Raw genomic sequence first — 14890 nt, 5'->3', positions numbered from 1 at the left:
TAGTTGATTTTTTTTTTTTAGTGACTCCCTGTCCCTCTTCCCCATCTCCAAAAAAAAAAAAAAAAAAAAAAGAAAAGAAAAAAAAGAAAAGTTCAATATTTCAACTTTGAAAAGACTAAGTGCCTTCAGGTTCTCAGTGGGTCCAGTAGAAGGTAAGCACCTTGAGGATGTGCAATTTCCTCCTTGTTCATTTGTAAAGCACTTGTCAGACATTCGGGGTCCCACATATACTTGTTAAATAACAGTCTTACTTTCATGTGTGAACTGACAACCAGATGACAGCAACAAGAAGGGAAAAGAGGCAAATCAGATTTTAAACATCTTGCAAGCTTTTTCCAAACCGGCCCTAAATCAGACTAGCAAAGGGGAAGAAAAGCGACCACGAAGGGACTCGAACCCTCAATCTTCTGATCCGGAATCAGACGCCTTATCCATTAGGCCACGCGGCCAATGCTGAGAGGTTTTTATCCGGTAAAGAATAAAAGGTATGTAGATAGAGGGGGAAGGGGCTTTTCTACCGTTAATTCTGATGATCCAGCTAAATAGTTCCTTGTTTTAAGATTAAATTCACAAACAGTTAAAACTATTTACAACACCGTCTAAAATTTGTGAAAACTCATACATAGATGTCAGGATCTGTTAGTTGTTCATCAATGTGGGCCCTGTCGAATTCTTTAATGACTTCACTAGGTGGGGTAGAGAGGAAGACTTTGAATCGGTAGCTGATGCTGCGTCTCGTACAGAAAACAGCAAAGAGAACGCAGAGGGCAGGAATCTGAAAGAAAGATGGCGATGCTGAAGGAAGGGCAGTGATGGCCTGGAATCTTCACAGAAGGTACTCCTGGAAGTGCAAGGTTGGCTTAAGCCCAGTAAAAAATAGTTTATTCAGTTCATATATAGTGTGAGTTTAAAAAGAATAGAGTAAATGGATGCTGTCAGGGAACTCGATGACTTCCTTTCTTGACTTGGATACTTCCCAAGTTTGACTTGTTCTTGACAAGGAGATGTCCACTGGTTCATTTATAGAGTTAATCCACAGAGCAATAGTGTTTTTTGAAAGAACCACGGTTACCAAAAGTGTGGGTGGAATAAGAAAGGTGTAGAAGAAATTCTATCCAGTCCTAGAAGTAAAGCAATAACACCCATCTATCCATTTACTCAATTTTGTTTCCTTGAAAACAGCGAGTTATTTGAAACAAAACCAAATCAAAGCAAAATTTCTCCCCTCCTGCATCTTGCACTCTTTCACAAAAAGATTTTTCCTACCAAGATTTCTCATTTCTCCCACTGTTTTCTCCTGCAGTATCTTCTTTTGAGGTTAATGCAGAACAAATTATTGCCAAACTTGTCAGTCAACATGTTTGGAGTGCCTACAGTAGACTTTGACATCTAGCTCAGGGCTGGAATCTAGGGACATTGAGGAGGGAGAGACTACTGGGGTGGCTGGAGGGTGTCCCAGAATGAGCACAATATTTCTAGTAATAACAAGTGTGCTTCCTTGTCATTACAACATAGGATTATATAAACTGATGCAGAGCACAAAAAGCAACAAAAATATCTCAATTTATTTTAGGAAGGTAGTGAAGAGGAGGAAAAAAATTTCCTCCACCCTCTTAAGGTCTTCGGCTGTGTCTGCAAATTAAAATGACAAAGACAAATTAACAAGAACAAAGCATACCAATTCATTTAATATAAATTTTCCACAACATAGGAGACTTCAAAAGGAAATGAAGACCCTAAGAAACAGTTAAAAACCTGAGGATTTTTATTCTGGGTCCGAGGAAGAATATTCTCTCTCTTTCCTTCCCCTTCTCTCTTTTGACTGCTTAACAGATTTTTCCTTCCCCCATTCATATTTAGAAATCAAAAGATTTGCACTGCCATAAAAGTAAATTTAGGATTAAAACCCTTAGACTTTACATTTCAGAGAGGGAAAAAGGAAATGAAAAGAAAATTTCTCCATGATAACTTTTACATCTATAGCTATCTCTCGATCTAATCTCAGCTTGGTAAATCACGTGACTGCAAATGTTACTGCATCATTGTTGCCCACACCCTTCAGTTCTTAGATAGCCAAGGAAATGTGGTTTTCCACTGAAATAGAAACCTATGTTTTCGAATCTGGGAGCTTTCCTTTGAAGGGGTAGGGATTGGGGGTGGGGTGCAGATATAAAGCTCAACAAACTACAGACCTGCTGCTTTCATTTCTGTTAAGGACCATATTGTAGAAATGAAACCATTTTGACACAAAACTTTAAGAAAAAACATGCTAGAATTTGTGATTTTATTAATAATCCATTGACCAAGAGTGAAAATACAGACCGAAGAACTCTTAATATCCTCTAGCAAACAAATTTAGAAATCTGAAGGTGGACTATGGATGTTAGCTGGGAATGAATTTTGCATAACAATGAAGTTGCACTTTTTGGAAACAGGTGGTTATGTTCCAGAGGAGATAATGTTAAATGTTTGAAGCCTAAACTCTCCAGTGGGTTCTCTTGGATTTTTATTTTGGCATTTATACCATTTGCAAATTAAAATTGGTCTCCCCTAAAATAAAATAGATAAACAGCAAGGTCCTACTGTATAGCACAGGGAACTATATTCAATACCTTGTATGGCCTATATTGAAAAAGAATATAAAAAGGAATATGTAAATATATGTATAACTGAATCACTATGCTGTACATTAGAAATTTCCTTCCACATTAGTCAAGCTGTGTGTGTGTGTGCGTGTCCTGAGTGCACTCTCTACCTTTTCTCTGTTTAAATCCATCAGGTATCTAAATTCTGTTTATCCAGTTTCTTTCTTCGGTTCCAGTAGGTCCTTTCCTTCACATCTCTAAAGCCTCTGCTAATTCAGGCCTTAAGCATTATTCTGTTCAACAGTGTGGGAACCACCTCTTATGCTTTCTTTTCTAGCAAGCAAGCAAGCACAGTCAGTGGTTCCCACTGCTGCCCCAGGCACCAAGGCCTAAGCAGACAGCATCCTTCTTCAACACTCAACACTACCGCTGACAACCACACCGATAGGCTTCCCTACTGCACCTTGGAAAGACACCTGTATATGGTTACAGATCTCCCAACTGCAGGGGAGGAAAAATAACTTTCCCTCTACCTTCTAAGATCTCAGCTGAGCTCCTGTAACAAAAGACAGATGGAGAGAAGAGAAAACATGTTTATTAACATGTATAGCTCATATACACGTGGGAGACACCCAGGGAAATTAACAACTCTCAAAGAATTGACTTAGAATGCAGGTTTAACTATGATTTTCAGCAAAAAAACAAAGAAGGATGTGGGAAGTTTGCCAAGAAATGCATGGTAAAGGAGAGTAAGGTTTGTTATGAGATTTAAGTCAGCGCCTTCTCCATTGATGAGATTCTCTTATGATTTAACGTCTACAGGTGTTGTGATATTTGGTCCCAGGAACCATCGGCATAATCTGGAGACCTGTTAGAACTGGAAATTCTCCCCTTCCACCCCAGACCCACTGAATCATTTCTGGAGATGATGTCCCCAATTTATATTTTAACAGGCCATCCAGATGATTCTGGTGCACCTAAAGTTTGTGAATGTCTGGACCAGCAGGACCAAAGCCTTCGGCTCTCTCACCTTAGAGCAAGGGGTCTTTTTTCTCTCCCACCCAGAGAAAGCGCAGGAGCCACAGGAATCTGGGACACGTATACTGTTCTGCCCATCCAAATCCCGAGTCTCTTGAAGGGCTTGATTCCACAGCACTCTTCCTCCCACCTTTCTGCTTCCTGCTCCCTGGTCCTCTCTCTTCCCTCCTTGTCTTTCTCCTTCTCCTGTGTTCATTTTTCCGGGATCTTAGTTCCTTTCAGTTTCTGTCCCTAGATTTTTAAGCAGGCCCAGTGGTTCCAAACTGGTCTGTTCATCAGCTTCAACTGAGAGAGATTTAAATAACATAATTTCCGAGCCAGAGATTCTGTGAGCACTCAGCGTCTAGGGGGTGGGGCCCGGGAATCTGTACTTTTATTAAGCTCCCCCAGGTGATTTTCCAACTTTAGGGATCCCCGCAGTGTTGTCTAAAAATCACTTATATGTCCCTTTAATCTCTGGGTCCCAAGGGTCGCCTGTGGCCCATGCCTTGTATACCCCGTTTCCCCTTGTCTATCCGACACCCCGTCTATCCTGCCCCAAGTGCAGGTCCCCTGGCTCTCCGCAGGGTCCTCTCGTGAGGAGGACCAGGCTCGGAGTTGGTGAGGAACCGAAGGGGAGAGATGGTGATTTCAGGTCTCCAAGAATTCCTCAGGGGTGAGAGAGAATCAGAAGAAAACTTAGATGGATAAGGATGTGGGATTTGCTCTACATACTATTTTCTAGGTTGACCGTCGTGCCCTGAGTCGGCGGGAACTGCGGGAAGCTCCTGATGGTTGCGCCTAGAAGGGGAAGGGGTCTGACGACTGCAGGCGCACGGAGGTTTAAACAATTAAATTGTTTTGCAGATCAAGTCTACCTCTTAAAATGCCTTCCTTCAGTGTACTTTCCAGTCCCTAGAGGATTCGGCCCGAAAGGGGGCGCTATAAAGGCTGCTCGGTCATTTTCTACTCCTCTTTTCCGGGTGCGCGTGTCGGTGGTGCTCACGATCCGAGGCCCAGAGCCCTAGGGAGGCCGCCGCTGTGCGGGTTCTCGTCCTGGAGGCTGGACGCGTGAACCTGCCCGAGTGGGGACTGCGACCGACGCGGGCCGATCTGCAATTCCCCTCCAGTCTTCTGTCCTACCGGGACCCAACCCCCCATGGCACCTTTTACGGCTTTCTTCTTTTTATCCTCCTGCATTATACTCTCGGTTTTTTGGCAACTTTTTAAGCAGTGGTCTTATCCCCGACCTCTTTCTGGGGGCGGCCAGGTGGAACTGTCCCCCTTCAACACCCACAGGTGGCGATCAAGCTAGCGTCAGAGAGGGAGACCCGTACTGGGAGACCTCAGGCTTAGACGGGGACTTTCAGTATAATATTTAGTTTTCCTTCTCCCAGCCTAGCCACGAGAGAGTATTGCGTACAGAAAGAGTTCTTTTGTTAATGAGGGAACTATAGTGACAGGTCATAGGAATATTTCTGAGCCTTCTACATCAGGAGGGGGTGTAGCTCAGTGGTAGAGCGCGTGCTTAGCATGCACGAGGCCCCGGGTTCAATCCCCGGCACCTCCACTTTTAAAAAAGTTCCTTTTCCTTTTTGAATCATTCCTGGCTTCTTCATCATTTGCTGAAAGTCCGCCTCCCGCTTCTTTTCTGGTTCTTTCGTTCTCTTTCAGTTCTTCTCTGCCTTTTTGGGTCTCCTCCCTCCCCTTCAGTACGTACTGTGCACCTACATTAACCAGACCTTCTCAGGAGATAACATTCCTTCTTAACCTTGTAAGGGGTCGGGATGACCCACTACTCACTTTGTACCTACAGATCTGGAGTGTGTAAAACTGTCAATACATCATTTGACTTGTTTGTCAATGATGTAGGTGTCTCAAAAACTTATATAACTGTACTTTGACCTCTAATGAATGAAACAGTCCTCAGAGATTTCTGAAATACTGTCTCCCAGGTTGTAATCCTGGTTATAACCCAGCTTCTTGTTGACTCAAATAATATTTTCCATTTCTTTCTTAGATTGACCATTGGTTAATTTTTTGTCACCATATGTTAAGGAGTATGAAGTAATTGTGGTAAAGTGGGGGAAACTTAGCAAGGCTTGTTTTTTAAGGGTCTTCTTTCTTTTTGGCATCCTTTTGTTTTTGGAGATAAGGATGCTTCCTTTCCTGCATTCGGAGGGTACCTCTCATAGGTCACCTTTTTTTTTTTTTAACTTTTTTTTTTTATTGAGTTATAGTTATTTTACAATGTTGTGTCAAATTCCAGTGTAGAGCACAATTTTTAGTTATGCATGAACATACATATATTCATTGTCACATTTTTTTTTTGCTGTGAGCTACCACAAGATCTTCTATATATTTCCCTCTGCTATACAGTATAATCTTGTTTATCTATTCTACATATGCCTGTCAGTATCTACAAATTTTGAGCTCCCAGTCTATCCCTTCCCACCCCTCTCCCCCTTGGCAACCACAAGTTTGTATTCTATGTCTATGAGTCTGTTTCTGTTTTGTATTTATATATATATATATATTTTAAGATTCCACATATGAGCGATCTCATTTGGTATTTTTCGTTCTCTTTCTAGCTTACTTCACTTAGAATGACATTCTCCAGGAACATCCATGTTGCTGCAAATGGCGTTATGTTGTTGTCTTTACAGCTGAATAGTATTCCATTGTATAAATATACCACATCTTCTTTATCCAGTCATCTGTCTATGGACATTTAGGCTGTTTCCATGTATTGGCTATTGTAAATAATGCTGCTATGAACACTGGGGTGCAAGTGTCTTTTTGAAGTAGGATTCCTTCTGGATACATGCCCAGAAGCGGGATTCCTGGGTCATATGGTAAGTCTATTCCTAGTCTTTTGAGGAATCTCCATACTGTTTTCCACAGTGGCTACACCAAACTGCATTCCCACCAGCAGTGTAGGAGGGTTCCCTTTTCTCCACAGCCTCTCCAGCATTTGTCATTTGTGGACTTTTGAATGATGGCCATTCTGACTGGTGTGAGGTGATACCTCATTGTAGTTTTGATTTGCATTTCTCTGATGATTAGTGATATTGAGCATTTTTTCATGTGCCTGTTGATCATTTGTATTTCTTCTTTGGACAACTTCTTGTTTAGGTCTTCTGCCCATTTTTGGATTGGGTTGTTTATTTTTTTCTTACTGAGTCGTATGAGCTGCTTATATATTCTGGAGATCAAGCCTTTGTCGGTTTCACTTGCAAAAATTTTCTCCCATTCCGTAGGTTTTCTTCTTGTTTTACTTCTGGTTTCTTTTGCTGTGCAGAAGCTTGTAAGTTTAATTAGGTCCCATTTGTTTATTCTTGCTTTTATTTCTCTTGCTTGGGTAGACTACCCTAGGAGAACATTTTTGAGATGTATGTCAGATAATGTTTGCCTGTATTTTCTTCTAGGAGGTTTATTGTCTTTTGTCTTATGTTTAAGTCTTTGATCCATTGTGAGTTTATTTTTGTGTATAGTATAAGGGAGTGTTCTAGCTTCATTGCCTTATGTGCTGCTGTCCAGTTTTCCCAACACCATTTGCTGGAGAGACTGTCTTTATTCCATTATATATTCTTGCCTCCTTTGTCGAAGATTAGTTGACCAAAAGTTTGTGGGTTCATTTCTAGGCTCTCTATTCTGTTCCATTGGTCCATATGTCTGTTTTTGTACCAATACCGTACTGTTCTGATTCATAGGTCACCTTTTATAACTCGTTTCAGGGAAGAAAGGTAATGAAGGGAGATCAGAGTGACATTTCTGATTCTGCTGTTGTCTCAGATACCTTCAGCTTAAAATGTTCAATATGCCAAAGTATGAACAAAGTCATATTTGAGGGTAGCATGTCCTGAACTCTGTTGGTAACAAAGTAGAGTCTGTCAAAGGAAGAACCAATCTAAACTTTATAGACGTCTCTAGCAATGATATATGTTAAGAGTATATGAAGATTTTGTGGCATAGGTCATATTATCTTAGTGTTACCTGAAAACTGGGTTCACCTCTTGGTGGGTATTGAGACAAAAGACACAACCAATTCAAAGAGGCTGAGAAGGAAGGATTTATTACTTGCAGCAAGTAAGGAGAACACTGGGAATATTCCTCAAAGCTGTGTCTCCCCGAACAGCAAAATCAGGGAAAATTTAAATTAAGGGTGCATGTATGTTCATGAAAGGGCTTGAACAAAAGAGAATTCAGCATAGAACTGGGGCAAAGATTGACAGAGTCCAGGCTCTAGTTGACTGAAATCACAAGGGTTCAGAAAAGGCCAACATCACCATCCTTAGGTTCCAGTTAGTTTGGTGGTTGAGCAGTGGAAGGTGTTTGTTTCCTGCACAACAGCTCAAGAATGTGCTTCAGGCTAATCTTGTCTTTGAAACAGAAATGGGAGTCTGTACCACTGATGTATGGTCTCTGATATGGTTAAGTTATTTCCCTGGCCTGGTAATAGCTCTTTGTTCTTATATTCTTTTGTTCCCTTAAAACCATTAACTACAGAGACTTTCTTCTGCAAGGGCAAACATTGCAGTCAGGCTTAGATCACAAAATGACTTAGGCCTAAAATGGCTTCTCTTATGTCAAGAAAGTCATACCTGGTTCTCTTTCTCTGCGGACCCCCTACCCTATCTGAGTACATTAGGACTGTTAAATTAATTAAACAAACAGGCCAATAGACTGCAGTGGCACTAATACCTACACAAGCAAACTAAAACTAAGCCTGTAAATGCTTCAAGCTTACAAAATAGAAACAGTTAGGACAACCAATCACAAACAGCCAACTAGGCTTTATGCTATAGTCACGCAAATAATTTTCTTTCTTTGCTTCTTCACCTTTTTTTATATGTCTTTCCCCTAGTTCTCGTTAGAAGAGCTTGCCTAACAAATTCTGGTTTGGCACCATCTGATCTGAGTTGATTTTTGCTCAGATACTCTTATGAAATTTTAAAGATGCCTCAGTTTATCTTTTAATAGGACTAAAAGAATCTGGGGCAAAAGAAACTTCTGAAAACTTGAAAATGTTCATTTTAAAAAACATGAATTCTCACTTTCTCAGAGTTTTGAGAATAAGGACAATGAGATGTATGTTTTAATGGGAGAATCTTAAGAATTTCACCTCTAAAATGGTTTTCTCTGTCAATTAAGAGTGCTGAAGGTATTTCCCAAGTAGAGAAATAAAATCTGTAAACTTTAAAAAATATCATATCTTGGTACCAGAACTGTTGCCTCAGCCACACTCCAGGTGCTCAAAAGCCACTTGTGACTGTTAACTACTGTCTGGACAGCACGGTTATACAACATGTCTATTGCTGTAAAAAGTTCTATTTGACAACATTAAGTTAAAGGATCAGTCTTCTGCAAGAGAAAGCTTCAATCCAACCAAAAATTACACAGTTTTACTTTTGAATATGTTATTGAAACGTATTTAATTTTAAAAAATTTGGACAACAGAGTGAAATCTATTTGTAAATAGCCAAATGGTCCTTAAGGTAGAGCACTGAAGCCTTGCCATAACTTTAGTTTTCTTTGTGGCGGACATATGATAAATACAGGTAGAAAAGATTCAACTACTCAAAAAGCCTCTTGGACAAAGTTTTCCTAACAATAACTTTGAAAAGTTTGGAGGAATTTGTCCTTGCCATTATGAGTACTTTCATGTAATATAAGCATCACAGTTTTGGAGATTGACTTAGGCATCACCAGATGGTCATCTTGGAAACACCAAAGTCCTTTGCTAAGTATGAGAGTTTTGAGATGGCCAATATCTTTCTGTAATGGTAGATTGTTGTTTTTGAATATGTCCTTCTGGATTCTTAAAATCACACCTAAAAACTGTTTTTACAATACCAATAATAGCTGTCTAGGGCCTTTACTTTAGTTTCAAAAGTTCTACCTTTAGAATAGGATTCAATAGTCGTAACTGAGCTATTTTTCAGATGTTGATTTTCCCATAATAAATCATTAAATTTTTCCAATTTTTAATTGAGGCTCCCAAGACAGTTGAAAATCTCCTGTTTCTATATTATAACATTCCAAAATCACAAATCACCTGAAGTCTTATGTTATTGCTGTCTGTAAATTTTTTTCTTTCATGTTTTAGTTGAAAATAGCTGCCTAGTACCAAGTATAGTACATGGAATCAGTGATTTTTCTTCTTCTCAACCAAATAATTTTACCTTTAACCTTCAGTCCTGATTTTCAGCACAGGCCCAGAGACAAAGAGGCTCAGACTTAGAGAAACAGACCCTTGAATTTCTGGATCCCATATTATCAAAGCCTCTGATCTGTTCCATACCATTATTTTGTTTCTCAGAACTTCACAGGGTCCCCTGAGGCTAACAGATTCAGCGTAAAGTCGAATGAGAGGGGCTTATTTTCAAATACATAAGGATTCCGACACAAAAGAGGGACATTTTTCCTCCAATATCAAATATGTAAACATATTTTGGGAGCATTTATGGAGGAGTGGGCACTGGTTGTCAGTGGTCCTGAAGACTTTATCTAGTGTCCTCACCTGCAGGGGTGCCTCTTTAGCTGTTTTCAGAAGGCTGCCAGACAGTCAGTCATGGCAGATTAATCCCATATTGGACTCTCTGTCACAAGAAAATGGACACATGGCAGATACCTAATTGTTACCTTGTGGTGTTGTCACTCTCACTGCAACATGGCAGCCTGAGGGAGACTTTGGATCATCTCACCCACCATGGGTGAGGGAGCGTTGAAAAGAGAGTGCTGAAATATGACTTGAGCCCAGACAATGGCAAATGCTGAAACCAGACCATCCTAAAACACTGGACCATCCTAAAAATAAAGATCAATTTATTTTTACTGCAATTAGAAAGTCTTGATGGTCCTCTGAAAGTGCTCATCTAACTTTGTATATCAAGGTTTTCTTTTCCTTCTCTCATGGAGGAAAAATTGTGTGAGAGCACATACATTAAAACATTAAAAATTGTCTACTTTATTAGCATCTGGATTACCTTGGGGCTGAGTGGGTTGCAAAAAGTGGTTCTTGGTCTGATGCCAATCTGTGATTAAATTCTCATTCCTGTGCACAGGAAAGAAAAATAAAAAGAAAAAGAAAAAGAAAAAGAAAAAGAAAAAGAAAAAGAAAGACAGTATAGTGAGATCTTCACAAAACTATACTTATACAACTCAGAGGAAAGAACCTTTATTCTTTGATGATGTATTTTCTACTTTTTTATATAAAAAATCACGGGTTAAGGAGATGAAACTACCCTGTATGATGCTATAATGGCAGATACATGTCATTGTACATTTGTCAACTCACAGACTGTTCACCAAGAGAGAACCCTAATGTAAACTATAGACTTTGGGTAATAATGATATATCAATTTCATTTAGGTTCATCAACAGTAACAAATACACCACTTTGGTGTGAGATGTTGACAGTGGGAGACACTGACTGTGTGGGTTGGGGCAGGAAATATATGGGAATTCATGGTACTTTTTGCTCAGTTTTACTGTGAATTTAAAATTGCTCCATCATTTTGCAACATATACAAATATCAAACCATTTTGTGTATGCCTGAAACTATTATGATGTTACATGTCAACTCTTACCTTGACTTAAAAAAATCTAAAAAAATTAAATTGCTCTAAAAAATAAAGTCTATTTAAAAAAAGTTCTGGTTTAGATGAAGTGATGGTGAGAGTATATGGTAAGACATTTTTCCTAAAAGCCTTCATTTTAAAACGTGTGTAATTAAATTGATGCATAATTATGCATACAAGATAGAAATTAATGAAGGAAACAACTAGATGGACTCTAGTGAGTCTGAACTCTCACTTCCTGACTCATACACAAGGCCAAAGATATACTACTTAATCAATGAAGGCAAAATTTAAAAAATTATTAACATATAGTTGATTTACATGTTAGTTTCAGGTATACAGCAAAGTGATTCAGTTATACACCTACATACATATTCATATTTTCTTCTCAGATTCTTTTCCATTACAACTCATTGCAAGAAACTGAATGTAGTTCCCTGTGCTATACAGTAGGTCTTTGTTGTTTATCTATGTTATATATAGTAATGTGTGTTTGTTAATCCCCAACCCCTAATTTATCCCTTTCTGCCCTTTCCCCTTTGGTGATCATAGTGTGTTTTCTATGTCTGTGAGTCTGTTTTTGGTTTGTACATAGAATTTGTATCTTTTTTTGGATTCCACATATAAGTGGTATCATATGATATTTGTCTTTGTCTGACTTGATGAAGACAAATGTGATCAGTCTGCAATAAGTGCACTTTAAATATTTAAGTGAAATAACATTTCCTTCTTATTTCATTTTTTCAACAATTCATTCCATTAATAATGCTGGCAGTTAATTACACCAGAAACTAATACAGCATTGTAAATTTAAAATTTTGTTTTAAATCCTTAAAAAGTTGGCAATTATTGAGATGAAAATGAGAACACTTTTCTCAGGTTTTAGACAAGAGCATAACACTGCATATTCATAAAAAGTCTGCAGTATGAAGGGGTAGCCTAGACATGAGATACCGAATTATATCTCTAACACTCTTCAAAAAAAAAAAAACAAAAAACAGACATAGGTTTGGACTTGAATGTCCCAGTTTTTTTTCTTTTCTTTTCTTCAAATCTCAGGGGTGCTATTTACCATTATGGTTAACACTTTGGAATCAAACAGCTGGATTTGAGCCTGACCTTTCTTACAGGTGTAGGTATAGGCTCCCTCACACCCTCAGAATATGAGTATATTCCATAGACCTGGTGTAGTGGATTCAGCTGGTATTTAGGGCTGCTAATTCTAGCTTTCAATTATGGGAAGTGAAGATAGATAGGACTTCCTTCTGTTACCTGAGGCTCTGTTGGTGTATGGGGATGGAAGGGAGAGGCTCAGAGCCTCAAAAAAGGATGCAGTTAGTGAACCAGTGCACCTGTGTGGAGGGTTTTACAAAGAGTTAATGCCCATCACAGGTGTAACCCTCCTTAAATGGCTTTCCTGGCATTCTCCTCCGGAGGACTATTCTACCCGAAACGGGGAGCGATCATTGTCCACGCATTTGACCTTCAGTCTTCTCTCTCCTTCTGGAACTAATATGGCCTCTATTTCTGTATTCCCCGCATTATACTCTGGGGCTTTCTGGCAGCCCTTTAAAGCAGCAAGGAAAGAGGAAAGGAGAGAGTGAAGACAGAAGAGAATGTTTCATCCCGGTCTCTTCTAACAGCAGTGGGGAAGTGACTCAAGACTGACAGGGTCAAGAAGGTCCCGGGACCACCAGTGGAGGCTTTCAGTCTAAAATACAATTTACTCTTCTTTCAGCAAAGCGTGACATAGGACCTAGATTTAGGACCTAGATTTAGGACCTAGATTTAAAGTTTTGGAAATCAGCGAGATTTAGGTAGATTAGACTTTAGCTTGATATTAATTCTTGCAAAACCTACCCAAAATGGCTGTGTTCTGTCTTGAATATATTCCCGAGGGTGTAATTGCATCAAGGGGGTGTAGCTCAGTGGTAGAGCGCGTGCTTAGCATGCACGAGGCCCCGGGTTCAATCCCCGGCACCTCCACTTTTGAAAATTCTTTAAAATTTCCCCCAACATTTTTACTTTTTCTTGCTCGAAAAGAAAGTAAACCTATTTACAACAGTTTGCTATTAATATTAGTGCTGCCCGGCTTCTACTCTTCGGCTTTGGCAGCACCCAGGTGGCTGCATAAGCAAAGGGAGTAAAAGACGTTACGAGAAGACAAAGTTTTGGTTTGCTCAGCAGCTGGAGATTCGGAACAAAAAGCACGTCACCAAACTGACAAGCTCTTTTGCCTTCGGTTCCATTTTGCAGTATTATTAATAAAGCAGGAAAGAAGAGATAAAGATAGAAAGATTTAACAAAAGAAAAACATAGTCTCAAGCCAGTTTTTCTTAGTTTGTTTTGTTTTCTGACCCGTGTTGGCCATGATCAGACAGCAGGTTGCGAGGAGAAAAGACGAGCGATCCAAAATGAGAACCTGAGAAATTTATTTTCATCAATGGATGTGGAGAAGTCACACTTCAGCCACAATAGCTTCATTGGGAAATAGATTGGGCTGAAGATGTAAAAAATCACTGATTAATTTTCAGTTTTGTTCTGTCTTTACTCTTTCCCGAGAATAGAACTTAATTAGGTAACTTAGATGATTTATAGGAATGATTTTACCTAAGATTATTGCGCCCTCTATCGGAAAGGATTTGTCCATACCCTTGGTCAAGTGTGGTCCTTGGACCAAAAAGAGTTGGTACCTGAGAGCTTGTTAGAAATGCAGGATATCAGCTCCACCCTAGACCTACTGAATTAGAACCAGCATTTCAGCAGGATCCCCAAGTGTTTCCTTTGCACACTAAAGTTGGAGAAGCACTGGTTTGAGTGCTGTGATATGGATTAAGAGGATGTATATTATAAATTTATGGATGTATTTTAATTTTTTCCAACTTCCTATTCTAATGTAGAAAAAACAATTGCAAAAAATGTATTTCTATTGCTGAACCATTTTTGTGTTCTAATAATTAACGCTGTTTCCCCTCTCATGGTAATAAGATTTTTATTAATATTTTTGAATCAATATACATAATTGAATTCAATATGATGTTTTTCTTTTAAATAAAAAATTTGCAAGTTTTGCAATCAAGACTGTGCTTATTTCCAAAATGAACTAGGAAGTTTGTATCTTTGTTTCTGCTCAGCAACATTTGAAGTAGGATAAAATCTTTCTCAAGTTAAAATGTCTTGGCTTTGGGATTTATCTCTTCAAAGAAAGATTCAGTGCGAGCACACAAGAGCCAGACTTTCTGTAGTAGGAGCAATAAATCATTTTCTGTTCTGTTGACATATTTTCTCTCTTGTTTTCAAAGTACCAGTTTTACAATGTCTTTTTGCCACTTGTATCCACTCTGTCAGGAGAAATATATTCACAAATCTCCACACTTGTTTGTGGAATCTGCTGTTCAGTTCACGCCTTGAGCACTACTCTCCTAGACTATTCTATGAACCTTCTTAGCTACCTTCAGGATGTAATGAAAATAAATAGCCTGTTAGGAATGAGTGGTTGAATGAATTGCTGGTGGGTTTTATTTTCACCTGGAGTTTTTCCATTAAAATCTTGCCCTTAACTTCCCTATGAAGCCAACAGCCAATAACAAGAAGTGTTTTATCCAAGAAAAATATCAATTTTCTGACACATGTTTTCAATATATTTCGTTCCAACTTCAAGTTCTATTTGCTAAAAAATCAGTATCCCTCATAGCTCCCTGGGG

General features: G+C 39.1%; 3 non-coding genes across 3 annotated transcripts; 2 read left to right on the top strand and 1 right to left on the bottom strand.

Moving 5' to 3' along the window:
- Positions 1-376: 376 nt before the first annotated feature.
- Positions 377-449, bottom strand: TRNAR-CCG (transfer RNA arginine (anticodon CCG)). Its single transcript has one exon. It is a non-coding gene; the product is annotated as a tRNA-Arg (tRNA).
- A 4651-nt stretch (positions 450-5100) lies between these two features.
- Positions 5101-5172, top strand: TRNAA-AGC (transfer RNA alanine (anticodon AGC)). The gene has a single exon. It is a non-coding gene; the product is annotated as a tRNA-Ala (tRNA).
- Positions 5173-13100: 7928 nt separating this feature from the next.
- On the top strand, positions 13101-13172 carry TRNAA-AGC (transfer RNA alanine (anticodon AGC)). Its single transcript has one exon. It is a non-coding gene; the product is annotated as a tRNA-Ala (tRNA).
- Positions 13173-14890: the final 1718 nt, after the last annotated feature.

This window comes from Camelus dromedarius, chromosome 19, assembly GCF_036321535.1.
Source record: "Camelus dromedarius isolate mCamDro1 chromosome 19, mCamDro1.pat, whole genome shotgun sequence".
Classification (NCBI taxonomy): Eukaryota; Metazoa; Chordata; class Mammalia; order Artiodactyla; family Camelidae; genus Camelus; species Camelus dromedarius.
This window is presented reverse-complemented; position numbering and strand designations above follow the sequence as displayed.